This window comes from Rhagoletis zephyria, unplaced genomic scaffold, assembly GCF_001687245.7.
Source record: "Rhagoletis zephyria isolate East Lansing unplaced genomic scaffold, Rhagoletis_zephyria_1.1 Rzeph_scaffold_02357, whole genome shotgun sequence".
NCBI classification, from domain to species: domain Eukaryota; kingdom Metazoa; phylum Arthropoda; class Insecta; order Diptera; family Tephritidae; genus Rhagoletis; species Rhagoletis zephyria.
In genome coordinates, this window is record NW_016159441.1 from 21,222 (window position 1) to 35,688 (window position 14,467).

The 14,467-nt window shown below is 34.0% G+C and overlaps 1 protein-coding gene across 1 annotated transcript in view; it reads left to right on the plus strand.

Moving 5' to 3' along the window:
* The first annotated feature begins 8,994 nt into the window (after positions 1 to 8,994).
* The window catches only part of LOC108366651 (titin-like), a 48,268-nt gene continuing 42,795 nt past the window's right edge, over positions 8,995 to 14,467 (plus strand). The window contains 2 exon segments of the mRNA XM_017621106.1: positions 8,995 to 9,014; positions 9,125 to 9,494. The gene's annotated coding sequence lies outside the window, so the exon portion shown is untranslated.

Genomic DNA, 14,467 nt, shown 5'->3' on the forward strand with positions numbered 1-14,467 from the left:
CGATGCGCGAGCTACATACTTCAAAGGGCAATTTACGTTGCGTCCTACGGTGGACTGAGCCAAGCGTCGAGTGACCAGAAAGCTGTACAAACTGTCAAAACCAACGGTTAGGTTAAGGTGGTCGTTGTACTGCACAAGGGGGAGTTTTCTCAACACTTACTTGGGTCGTTGTCGTCAAATATCTTGTTGAGAATACCTGGACTTGATTAAAAATTGTAATGATTTAAGCCCCAGCAAACCGAAGCATGCTCTTTTTTCGGCTTCTATACAGAGGAAATACGGGTCAGTCGCCTCTGTCAGAATAGAAGCCACTTGTTTTTCTGCTAAATAGCACATTTTCAGCCAAACATGCCACTTTGAGCGTCAATAACCAAGCAGCCTTGAAATTCGCGCTGACATACCAACGACTTTTTTTGGGATTCAAAACAGCCATATCGAGTGAAATGAAGCAACCGATGAGATGGGCAGTACAGGTTGAAAACAATGCAATAGCAAACCACAAATCACAGATACAATCTCTATCATTCGTGTTTAAAGCCTTTGAAATCGGGCAATAGCCACGCCCACCTCCCATATAACGGTAATTTACAGAAACACGAAAACTGCAATAAATCAGTAACTACAGAAGCTAATCGACTCAAAATCGATTATTGCAATAACCACTGCGCAGAAAATTAGATTATTATAAACTTTTGGATTTTGGGCGTGGCTCCGCCCACTTATCCAAAAATGAGTATTTCGGTAACCGATTTATCAATTTCTACCAAACTCGGCGCATTTAATAAACTCGGTACGAAAAAGCAATTCGTTGAAAAATATTCAAATCGGACTAAAATTACACCGGCTTCGCGCATAACGGTAATTTTCGGATATACCAAAACACCGATATTTCAATAATTGAGGACGTTCATTTACGCCAAGCTAATACTTACAACAATATTTTAACAAATAATAAGACTGTTCGATTTCGCCCGAACTTATACTTCTTTACTTGTTTTATTTAGTTATTACGTACACAACTAAATATATGTATATGCATGCATATTGCACTTTTGCTTTTTCCTTGTGGCGAAGTTGCTTTACCCGAAAATGGAAGGATGAGGTAGTTGAAATCTCAGCCGTATAACACACACATATACATACATACATTAACTAAGTATGCATCAATGCCAACTATGCTGCGATATTCGCGCTGTCACTTTTTCGGGTTGAAACTCTCTCATACGCAACTGTGGCAATACAATAAAAGAAGTATACATATAGTTAGTACAATGTTTATTATACATACATACATATTTCAAATGTAAGGATAAATATATTTACATACATATGTATACTAGACTGGTTAAAAAAAAAATCGACTCAAAGTCAAAATCCTCTTTGCAATACATACATATCGTCACCTGAAATGCAAAAAGACGTAACTAGGGCATGGATTTTCATGCACTAAAAAATAAGAAATATGTGCTTATAAAATGCAACAAAAACTGAGCATGAAAAATCTCGGTAACCGTTCTATCAATTTGTACCAAAATCGGTATGGTTATTGTGCTTGCCACATAAAGGCAAAGCGTTGAAAATTATTGAAATCGAACTAAAATTACGGCCACTTTTCATATAACGGTCAATTTCAGAAATGCTTGAAACTTCTAACTAATAGTAAAATTTGTATTATTTCCTCCTATTTGTGAAGTTTGGTTTATTTAAGTTTCAACACGTTATCATTCTGTTTTGAATAATTAAAAATCTTGTGGAGAAGTTGATCTTACAAATTCCCAGTGGTATTAAAGCCCATAATTGTTGTTCGCACGGTATGGATGACAATGTTTTACCGTTGGAATTTTCAAATATCTATATATATAACTACTCTAAATTGTGGTCAGATTTTTAAGCGATTTAAGTGTCATATTTCATCTAAATCCATGCAGCCTTTTCTGGGTTAAGAGAGGTCTCGCATTGTGTCGGTTTTTAATGTCATCAAGTTTCAAATAACTCTGTACCGATAAAAAAGATCTAACTTCAAACAAACAGGCCAAGGGCCTTACTCCACCTCTCATATTTGAAATTCAGAAGGACGGTGCAAATTTAATGACCTTCACAAGAAATTCCTTTTCGTATAATATATGTTTATACTTAGTGAGATCGGTACGACTTTTCGAAAAGGTGGCAAGCTTAATCAAAGACAATTTGATACTAAAGTTTTAATAAATATCTTTCGATTGACACTCATATTTTAATATTTCACAAAACTTGCGTAAAAGTTAACCATATTCGACTATATCAAAAACGTTTACAAACTAAATTATTTTCAAATCTAACATTGTGATACCTATTTCAATTAAGAGAAATAGAGCTTTTCAAACCCATTTAAATTGATATCCATCTTTTAGTAATTCATCTAACTTACTAAATAATTTTAATGCAACTTTTTAAACAGGTGTAAACCCTCTACAAAAGCAGTTTCAAGCTAAAACCTTCCTGAAAAACATTCGTCTGACATTGTGACACATATTTTAATTAACTGATGAATTAAGTTTAATTCGATTTTTTAAACATGTGGCAACCCCGCTAAGTACAGTTCAGAAATAAAAGTTTTTCAACCCCCCTTCGACTGATACCCATACTTTCATAATTCATAATTCATTAAGCTTAGATAGTTTGATTTTAACTTTTTAAACAGGTAGCAACCCTCTTTCAACACCTAAAAAATATTCTTAGCGTTCAAACTAAAGATTTCTTAACACTCCTTCGTTTCACGTCCATATTTTGATGTTCCATATAACTTGTGTATAAGTAAACTAAATTCGACATTTCAAGCAGGTGGTAACCCTCTTCAAAATATTTTCAAACTTCTACTTTCTGAAACCCCTTTCATTTGGGTACCCATATGTGATACATACTTTTCTTACCTAATATGATTACTTAAACAGGTGGCAACCCTCTTTAAACACCTAAAAAATATTCTTAGCGTTCAAACTATTTACAAACTTCTACTTTCTGAAACCCCTTTCATTTGGGTACCCATATGTGATACATACTTTTCTTACCTAATATGATTACTTAAACAGGTGGCAACCCTCCTATAGTTCAGCTAAGAAACAAAGCTTTTCAAAATCATTTCGGTTGATACCCATTTTGTAATAATTGATTTGTTTTTTCTTTAATAATTTGAATATAATTTTTGAAAAGGTGGCAACTCTTTTCGAAAAAGTAAAACGTTATTGCACATACAGCCCAAGCCCATTAATTTGACACCTCATTTTGGAAAATCGAACGAACGGCGCGGATATGATGGCATTGATTTTTGAATAATTTGAATTTAATTGTTCAACGGGTGGTAATTCTTTAAAAATTCGATTAATCGATTATTTCTCAATAACTGCAATTAATTTTTTTTTGGCTTGTGATTAATCATATGATTGATTAATCGATTATTTAATTTGTTTTTTTGCCATCCCTACTACTTTCCATTCATCCTAGTTTTTGTATTTGTGGCATGCCGCTGCTCCATTTTTGCACTATTTATTGGATTTTATAGTTTGATAGTTTTCACATAAAATTACGAACTTATACAACCTTCTTTGAAGTTCCATTTCCATTTTTAAATTTTTTTGTGTAAAAATACTTGAGTTAGGGCTTTTTAAAAGTTCGCTATTTTTTGAGTTACGGTTCTAAATTTTTTAGTGAAGATGGGCTTTAGTATAAGTAAATTTCGAAAAAAATATCAGTTACGGCCTTTCTACATTTCATCAACGATATGTATATGAGAAATAGAAATTCCCGATGAGCGACCTCTAAATCTTAATATTAAGGGCTGCGCGCTTTTGACAGGCGTCTATTGTCACTGTTCTGAATATATTTCAAAGGGGATTTTGGCAAAAAAGAGAGTCGATTTTTTGAACCAGTCTGATGTTATACATAAATATATACACACATACTATGTATTTATGTGTAAGCACTACAATTATAAATTCATGCAATAAAAGATTTTCACAATAAATGCACTCGATTGCCGATTTCTTCTCGAAGATGAATGACGTCATTGCCACGCATAACTCAGCGGCGGCCCACCACATAACAAGGACATATTTAGGACGTGACAATGTGAAATGCCCATTTTTGGTATGAATAAGGTTTTCTATGGACTATGCATGTATTTTGTTTGCGTTTTTGTTTTTCTGCTGCTGGTTTTTTATTCAGATTCCCTTGAGACATTTGTCGATTCTGCTTGCATGCATACTGCATTCAGGTTTGGCTTTATGCACATTTTCAGCCATTGAACGCTTTTACCTTCTGCCGGTTTGGCAAAATAAATTATTGGGTTGAAGGTATTTTATCATAAACAAAGTTGGGTAAGTTGTCATCTAAGTGAAACAAAATACAGTGGCGTAAATTCTTTTGTTTTACCGATTTAGTACAAAATCAGTGACAAACTTTTTCGTGGCGAGCTGGAACGCGGAAATTTATAAATGGCATTAGAAAAAAGTAGTTATCTTTTGATATGTGTATATACTTATGTATAACGATGGTCCTCTGCAATAACGCACAATTAAGATTTCAAAATATAAACAGTTTTACTACTGTTAAGTTGCTCTTGTCTCTAATACTTGTCTAATCCATTTTCTACACTTACTAAAGTAAGCAGTAAGGAGGCTAAAGTAAGTATTAAAGATTAGACATGGATTCGACAAGGATTAGTGGCATGAGTAATGTGACCAACTATTTCATAGCTCAAAAAAGTACAGGTTAGATTGGGTTAAAGTTAACGCCGCAAGCCGATTATGAAATTTCGAATGCCGAAATGCTTCCTATCCTCGCGATGGTTGGACAGTCTAACAGAAAATGGGGAGATGATTCCACTTCATCTTCCTCTTGACAGCTGATACAAAAGGACTGGTCGAAATTCCTAGTCTCACCGCATGAATACCAATCGCACAATGGCCTGTCAGAACCACCATCACTAGCCCTTGAGAGGTGACGTGTTTTAAAGTGCCCAATAAAAACATTTGCTGCAGCAAAGAAACGTCTTACTTTGCTTTTTTATGTCACAAAAGGACCCTGTTTCCCTTACCCTAATAGCATTGCGTGCTGCGACAATTCTGTCTGCAATATCCGCTAATTCCTCTTTTATAAGTGTAGCCTTCTCTAGTGAGTTCCACCAGACAAGGGCTCCTTGAAACAATATAGGCTTAAATCTGGTTTTCTAGAGCTAATGAATTAATTCGGGCGAGAGACCCCACCTTTCAACGGTAGCTCCCCTGCCGCAGTACAAGGCCACCGACACCTTTCCTACCCTTTCCTCAATGTTAGGCTTCCACGACAGCCACCGTTGATCGCCCAACAAGTTACCTCGGTCAGGTAACCTTGAGCCAGATCAAAAAGGGTGTATAGCAATCGTCCCTTAACTAAAAGTTACACTTCATCTACATAGGAGATCACCCGACAGTCCACATTTTCCAGTTCCAAGGTCGTTTACCACCGCATTCCAGAGCTGAGGAGAGGGAATACCACGTTGTGGCGTGCTCCTATTGACTCTGCCCTGTGTGCAAATGCTCTCCCACTCCGCCGCGGCAGTTATGTCACGGAGTAAGCTGTAGATAAGTCTTATTAGGTCGGTTTCAACCCCCAGATTATGAATATACTTGACTATTGCCTCTGGAGTGACATTGTTGAAGGGCCCTTCGATATCGAAGAAGGTCCCTACTGTATAATCTTCACGCGTGAAGGCTTCCTCTGACCACTTTACCAATGTATTCAGGGCGGTATTCACCGACATTTTCTTGCAATAAGCATATTGAGCTCTTGAAAGACAGTCACGAGGAATCGCGTTTCTTATGTACAGGTCTATCAGTTTTTAGAAAAAGCGTTTTTCGTTTACGTGGTACAAGAAATTATTGCCGCAGTGTTAAATATTTTTTATCGAATAAAAATATTTCTCTTCATAAATCTTCAAACAATAAAATTATGATGCATATTTAACTTTATTATTTTACTAACTATGGTTTTTATAACCGATAATCTCATCTCATATATCCAAAAAAAAGTTGTTTCATGTGCTCGTAACCCATCGTAACCACGCACAATTTGAAAAAAATTGCTTAGAGTTATTTTTAATCACAATTCTATTGTTGGAAGATTTCTGAAGTGAAAGATTTTATCTCGATCAAATATATTTATATTTAACGATTTTATAGTAATTCTACGAAAAAATGTATTTTCCCCATATAAAATGTAGGTATGTAAATGAATGCAAAGCTCTGCCGGCACGCTAAAATATTCAACAATTTCAAACAAAAAATACGGCTCTCCATATTTTACATTTTTGCTAATTCTGGGGGGTAGCGCAAGAAAATTCCAAAAAGTTGATTTTCCTGTTTATTTTTTCACCACCTTACTCTACTAATAGTTGTGTGTGAATGTTTGTGCACTTATAATAATAAGAAGTAAGTAAGTGACCTACTGTGCAATGCAAAAAAATCTCGCAGTTTTTGGCTTTCCGATCGCACCAAATTAAGTCCTTGCTGACCTTGTAATATTTAGTAATTTTAGGCGTTTTTACTTTTGCTTTAATAGTTTTTTTTTTGTGTATACGTACATACATATAAATGTACATATGCGTATGTATAAATGCAAAAAAGGGAAACAAGTATTGATGAAAAAGTTATTGACGCCAAGTGTAATTTTTGCGTTTTAAATTTATTTGCTTGCTAATAAATAGCAGCACTAACTGCAATTTAAGTGAAAAATGATTTTCTTTCCCTTCTGCCAGTTTTTAACCTATTTCAGAAATAGGAGGAGCTTCAGTTCGTCGGAATATTTTTTTTATGTATGCTTTGGACCACGTTAACTGATTCCTTTTTTTAAAGGAACGGTGGTACCTCCGAGATGGTTCCATACTCATTTGATTCAGATCGGATCATTGGATCATGAAGAAATTAACGGCATTCTTCAATTTTTTTTTTTGAGAATTGAAGTCGGTTTTGTTTTTTGCTTAAAAATTACTTATTATATATCATATTGCTTCCGTGAAACTGCCTATATGCATCGAGATTAGGGTCATATAATTTATAATTTATTCTTTATCTACTCTTACGTCAGCGTTCGCGCACCCTAGCCAACGTTGGCAACCCGTGCGCGAGATGCGGCCCCAACCCCTGGAGTGGAGTCACTCCGAAATATTCGGCTCAAGAATTCACTGTAATATGCAGCGTCTGCTCACCTTGAGGCGCGGCTACAAGTAGGTGTCGATCTTGATGCAAGCGGTTCGCTAAAAGTACTTAACACAATTTTCCCAGGTTCTGGTTGATTACTAAATTTGGTACCTTTCTCGTAAAAACTAATTTCAATGAAAGCGTCAAAAAACCTCAAATGATAAATCGTCCTAGGCGATTTCAATGCCAGGGTTAGGAAGGAAGGGATATTTAATCACACCGTCAACAAATTCAGCTACCACGTCGAAACATCCTCGTTATCTGCGTGAACGATTTCTCTGGACCCCAAAACTAGTTCGACGATCAAATATTGACTCGAATCACACAAGGAAAGTTCGAAGTCGAAAAGCTGCAAATATAACTGGTCTCTGAGAGCACTCTTGTACAAACGCATATATGCGAGCAAAGGGCTCAGTACGCTATGGCTTAGATGTAGGATATTGAAGAGGTATATGAGCCCAAAATAGGTGAGTGCGAAGAGCTGAAAATGCTGGCCGGTAGGAAATATTCCCATCATTCATTCGATCAGAAAAATAATGTTATAAAGGAACATTTCTCCACCCTGCTAATTGGCAATGAAACTAGCAGAGAAGATGAATCCGAGCCCATACTCGAGCGCGACGGAGCCGATGTACACTCGTACATACAACTAATCGACTATGACGAGGTACGACATTCCCACGACAGCCCAATCTACGTACCGGAATGACTCGGGTTTTACCCGACCAAGGGCTGTTGTTTCGGCGATCTAACCCCGTTAAGTCGATCAAGCGTTGTTCGTCCATATGGCTATATCTGCTACGCACTCTTCTGCTCAGGGCTGGCATCGAGTCAAACCCTGGGTCAGAAGCCTACACCTGCTGCCAATCTGGGCGGGTTGCCGCTACAACAACAATAACAAGGTACGAATAGAAATTTGCGTGTCTGACGAACTTAACGATTGCTTCACTACACTCTTCAAGTGAATTTTGATAAGTTTCCTGAACTTATCAGAAGAAAAAAATGCGGCATGCGAAAATTTTCCAACAATCACATAAATACAAATACAATATTTACAACATAATTTGTACAATAATACATTTTCCTATTGCTGCATTGGAATCAGGTATTTTTGATATGCAACATTTCATTTTATTGACAACTTATTCTGGAGGTTAGCCTGTTTACGCCTCACACACCTCACTTGCTGTCCTGACTAGCTTGGGTTTTTGATTTTATTTATTTATGTACGAGTATTTCTTTCTGATTTCATGCGAACGTGTGATAGGATTGGGCTGATGTCTATAGCATCTAAAGTCATTTTGTGATGACAATTTCAATTGCATCGTTCAGTTCATTGTGTTAACTCGATAACGACGGTTGTGTGATTACGCTCTTAGCTCAAAAACAGGTGCCTCAATACTTACAAAGCTAATTTATACAAATATGGCTAAATGCTGTCGATTTACTGTTAAAAGCAAAAATTATACCGAAACATAAAACTAAAAGAATGCTAATCAAAAAACTTTAAAAATTGTGTGACAAGGAGTGTGCTAAAGATTTGGCTAATTAAGCCAAAAATTTCTGGTGAAAGAAAGAAAACACTTTTTAAGCAATCAAGCAAACAACTTTATATCTACATACATACGTACAAAATACCTTAAATATTTAATTATTTTTTTTTTCGCTCTCAAATGCAATACCTTTCTAGCGTCTTGCACTGATTATTTAATTATTTTTGCAGTGTTAAAAGAAAAAAACAAATTATCTACAATTTTTGCTTTGCCATTACAGCTTACAGCTTACAACATTTGATATTTGCCGGTAAGATTCGAATTTGTGGTGAGGCGCTTTGCTTGTTCACAGCAAACCACAAATCAATCAAACAAATTTTTGTTGTTGTTGTATTGCATGCGTCTACTGCTCTGCCACAGTTGTTGTGGTCGATTGTGTTCTTATTGTTCACAGTGGTGGGTGCCGCTGATGTTGTCGCGCCGACGACGCAAACTAATATCTCCGTTTGTGTGTAATTCTATATTTTTTAATAAATTGCACTAAAAGCGCGCTTTGTTCAAATTATTCAAACATTATACTAATAATAATTTGTTATTTGTTGTTATCTTTGCAAGTACGCTAGTTATTTAGCTTTCGTTTAATTACTGCGATCCGAGTGAGGCGTATTTTTGTCGATATTTTTTTTTTGGCTGTTGTTTGCCTACTGACGATTTTTATTGCCCTGGAGCAACGCATTTACCAGCGAAGAAACTACATACATACATATAAGTTCAGAGGAGCAAGTACGAGGTGAGTTAATATATATGTATGTATTTTTAGGTTGGTTGTTCGAACATAATTTTTGAATATTTGAGTTTGATGATACGTGGAAAAAAAAATATTTTGAGGATTCACAAGTCGTGTTAGACGTAGTAATGAAGTCTTAAAATTTTTCAAAGTAAAATAACGGTTAATACCTTTTTAGGCAATTTGTAACTTCAACATAATATATAACTAAATAATATATGTATATACATATAAATATATTATTGGTTCTTATAATACCCTACAAACCTTTTAATAATTTTAAGGCTTTTAAACATAGCGACGCTTAATACGACTTGTGAATCCCCTTATCCGATCCCCCATTTACATACATATATGATCGTCATCGAAGCTTTGAGCTGGGGTATAGAATCACTCACAGGTGTATTTTGCATTGATTTTTTTACGATATTCGAGGTGCTTTTCATCGTATTTTTCTTTTGGGAAGTTTTTTTTTTATAAAAATATGGCTCATACTACAACGAAAACCATGCAAATCAAAAAAAAATTTGAAGCTTTGGTGCAAATTTACGAAAATTCAGTAAATTTGCATCGAAATTTCATACTTGTTAATCAGAATTTTCACCAGCATGCAGTTTTATAAGGAATTTTTTGGTATGGAAGAAAATGCTCAACGCAGTTAGCAAAAAAAATTATTAAAAATCAACAGGAATGAATGGGCTATAAACTGCGTACTGAACTTTTTTGTAAAGATTCTAATTAAAAAATTTGAAGTTTTTATGAAAATTTACTGAATCGTTAATTTTCTCCAAAGTTTGAAATTTTGATTTACATGGCTTTTGTTGCAAAATATGCTTAATTTTTATAAAAAAAATAACGCAAAAACTTTACTATAAAAAACATTTTGAATATCGTGAAGAAACCAGCGCAAAAAAAAAATAAAATCCTAGTAATATTATATTTAAATGTGAAAGTTTGTATGTTTGGCTGTTTGGGGCTCCATCACGCGGAAACGACTGAACGGATTTGCATGAAATTTTGCACACAGATAGTTTATGACCTAGAGTTGCCATCTGTTAAAAAACTTTAATTAAGTTAATAAGTTCAATCAAATATTACAATACAAGTGTAAAATGAAAAAAAGTCTAAGAGAGCTCAATTTCGAAGATATTTTTGAAGAGAGTTGCCACCTACTTGAAAATGAAATTTCTCACACAGATGGTTTACGATCTGGGTTGAAAAAGAGTGTACTTCCTTAACCACTTTTTCGATCAGAACCAAATTTGGCACACTCACTATGTATTTCTTAAGGATGGTCTTAGACAGAAAATAATTCCGATAGATCAAGAAGGCATACATATCTCTGGTCTAAATACCGTACAGCTTTAAATTATTTTCCATATTTGTATAAAAACGTCAAGTGAAACCCCCGTGTATAAGCTAGTAATAAATAAAAAAATTAAATTTCGTGGTATTTTGATGAAGGTAAGGTAAATAGCTTAACTTCTAGAACTAAATGATTCCAAGACAAACTGAAATTTTTGAACCAAACTACTTGTATATTTTGGAAAATTGTTTATGTACATATGTAGTTAACAGTTAATCTCTTATTAATGTGATAAAAAGGTTTTTTTTTTTAACGATAATGGAAAAGAGAGGCTTGCGAATTTCTGCAAACGAAAAGTTTGCTAAATTCATAGTAATTAGCAAACAAAGAGCAACTCAAAAGTACCCAAGCAAGACTAATGGCGTTCTTGCTTTTTTCTAAAAATTCTTCATTTTATAGATACAAAATGTTTATTTAATTACTTTAGCAACTTTATAAAAATTTGTTAGAGTATTCGCCCCCTACTTTCTTTTTATCCCGCGTCTTTCTTTGCAGCTAACTATGTTAAGAGTCTTTTTTGTCGAAGTTGTTTTTACTAGTCTCTTATCACTTTCAATTTTTGAGCTCGGATTTTTTTTTCGTATTTAAATAATGGGTAAGGCTTCCACAAATGGCCACCGAATTTACGNTCTCTTATCACTTTCAATTTTTGAGCTCGGATTTTTTTTTCGTATTTAAATAATGGGTAAGGCTTCCACAAATGGCCACCGAATTTACGAACATTAATATTTTTCAATGATATTCAGGCAGCGCCGAGTTTTGTAGTCGAACAGTACACTGTGTAATTCTTGTTGCAAAATTTCAATTTTTTTTTTTTAATCAACAAATGAAAATTTTTGCAGTGTTTTGGAAATTTTTATTTTTCTTTGAAATTAAGTGGCCGAATGGAAAATTTTTTTGGGCGCAGAAACATTAAACTATACAATGAAATTATTTGCGTTGCAAAAATATTTTTTTTCTTGCTTTTCAATCAATTTTTTATGAAAAATTGAATTTTTAAGCAATTTCTGCGCCTCGTGGACGAAATTTTTTAACAACTACTTATGTAATAAACATCTGCATTTATCTATGAAAAAAATGCGTGCATTTCGATATGGTCTGGTCGGAATGAATTTTTATTTGCCAGCGTGCGGGCCCAACTTGCGTGGCTGGATCGCGCGCAATCCGTGTTGACTTCTTGAGCAATAAATAAATGCACGTTTCAATCGTTCCATTTTTATTTCTCATGCTCGAATTTTCGTGAATTTACACGGTGGCGACGAATAATTATTACCCAAGTTTTTGAGGCGGCAGCTGATATAGGGCGATTTTCCACTCAGCAGTCGATATGTAAATCGGAAGTCAGCAATCCAGAAGGAGGGCTTACTAAGCCCGACTCAAAGCGATTTGCTTCAAATCAAACACTCTTAAGTGAGTATTCACGTGCTTTAAAGCAATAATTATAAACAAAATGAATTTTGTGTTCGATTTAACACAACCTTTTTATTGTTATCATTTAAATATCCAAAATAGCCAGTTTGATAGTTTATTGAACCCATCACAACTCCAAACTTTCAATGATGTGGGAGTAGATTTTATTTTATTTTTTTTTATTGGTGCAATAAATTAGAATTGCCAAAAATCTGAATCTTCCTTTGGGAGAAAACACAGATACACTTTTAAGGTGCGACTTTAATGAATTCTTACGCGATTTATAAGGAACTCACAAATTTATTACGTTAAAAGATATTAGCACAAAAAATCTTTTGAGCGATTATGGAAAATTAAGAGAAGCAATTGGAGGGGAGCATGGGTGTGACGATGATAGTACATAAATTATTTGCGCTGACTGAGCTCAGCGAATTAAATAAAAAAACATACATACATATGCCGCCTGTCTACATACATACATATGTACATATCGAGGGCTTATATTCAATACCCTCTAACTGTAATTTTCACAAAAATGAGATTCTGATATAAAAATCCACCCAAGGTGCTATTAATGATGACCTTGTATAACGCTTGAGAGAAGAATTTACTATAAAACTGCAAAGTCGGAATTAACATCAGTGATGACAGGTAAGTCCCAGATGGGTTCAAACATCACAAAGTAGTTTTTGTGAAAATTGCAGAAAGAGGGTATCGAATATATGTAAGCCCTCGATATGTACAACGTACATACATCCATACATATGCAAAGCATCCTATGCCTGTAATTCAATTCAATTTAAAATCCTCAAAAGTTAATTTATTCAAGTTCAAATCAGTAAATTTTTTGACGCGTATTGATTGTTGCACAAATGCATTTCATTGCAAACGACAAAATCAATTGATCGTTTATTTATGTACGCATTTACATACATATGTACATATTTATGTATTTAAAAATATTTATGCGCATTAGGCTGGTTCGTGATTCGCGATTTTGTACAAATTTAATAAACTCGCTAATTGAATTTTTCAACACACAACGGTTTTGGAAAACCATTATAACGGTGAAAAATGGTCGACACAACAAAATAGAAAGGACAAAATACCTATAAAGTTTGATCAAAAATATAAACAATGTTTTGCAATGATTTAAAAGATCTTCGTATTTAATGGTCACTTTTCGGTCCCTGATTTCGGATTTCTATGATATGATTGACCAATTTTTTCTCCGACTTTTCTGTGAAAAAATTTGTCGGAAAATTTGTGAGATCTGAATTTAATTTAATTTAGTTAATTTTTGAATAAAATCAAAATACGAGAAACACGCCTTTTTATTAATACCTTGAAAATAAAAACAAGTAATTTTCAAGCAAAAAGCACAACCGACTTTAATGTTCGTATAAAAATTTAGGGGTACCGTTAATTTTTTCATAACCCAATGATCGGAACTGAATCAAATTATTTAGTATGGGACAACCTTTGAGGTGTCCTTTTTTTGGAGTCGGTTAATGAAATAGTTGAGTTGTTCGTATGCATTACGAAATGGAATTAAGACTTTTTGTAAATCTTTCTTATTTACATATATATTTTTATTTATATACCTATGTATGTATGTAAGTTTGCACACCAAAATTTATTATATATTCGCGAAATTGCAGGCAAAATATAATAAAACTGCGTTTGTGGTTTCTCTTTCCGATATCAGGATTTTTTGAAAGTACTTTGAAATTTCAAAGATTCGATTAATACGAAAAATTATTTTAAAAACTAAAATCAATGTAGAACAAGAATATGGGTATCGAATTTAAGAGAAAAATCTGTGGAATTAAAAAACATTAGATTTTATCCTTAACTATCCTTGAAAATTTGCAACATTTATGCTTGAAAAAAGTATAAGTAATATGACTAATATACACGCGGCCACATCGTCGAATTTCGTCATTCTAAATTATTAGCTTCAAAAAATAAAACTAATTACAAAAGGCATTTTCAATACTTTTTCGTCCTTGTGACGATTTTTTTTTTTTTATTATGCAGGGGTTTTTTTAAATTATGCAGGATTTTTTCTTTCATTTGGTGTCCATATTGTTATTCAATATTTCACTGATTTTTTAAAATAATTTTTTGCATTAATCATATCGTTGCAATTTAAAAGTCCTTTAATAAAATCGTGACGCCAGAGAAAAAAACTAAAAAA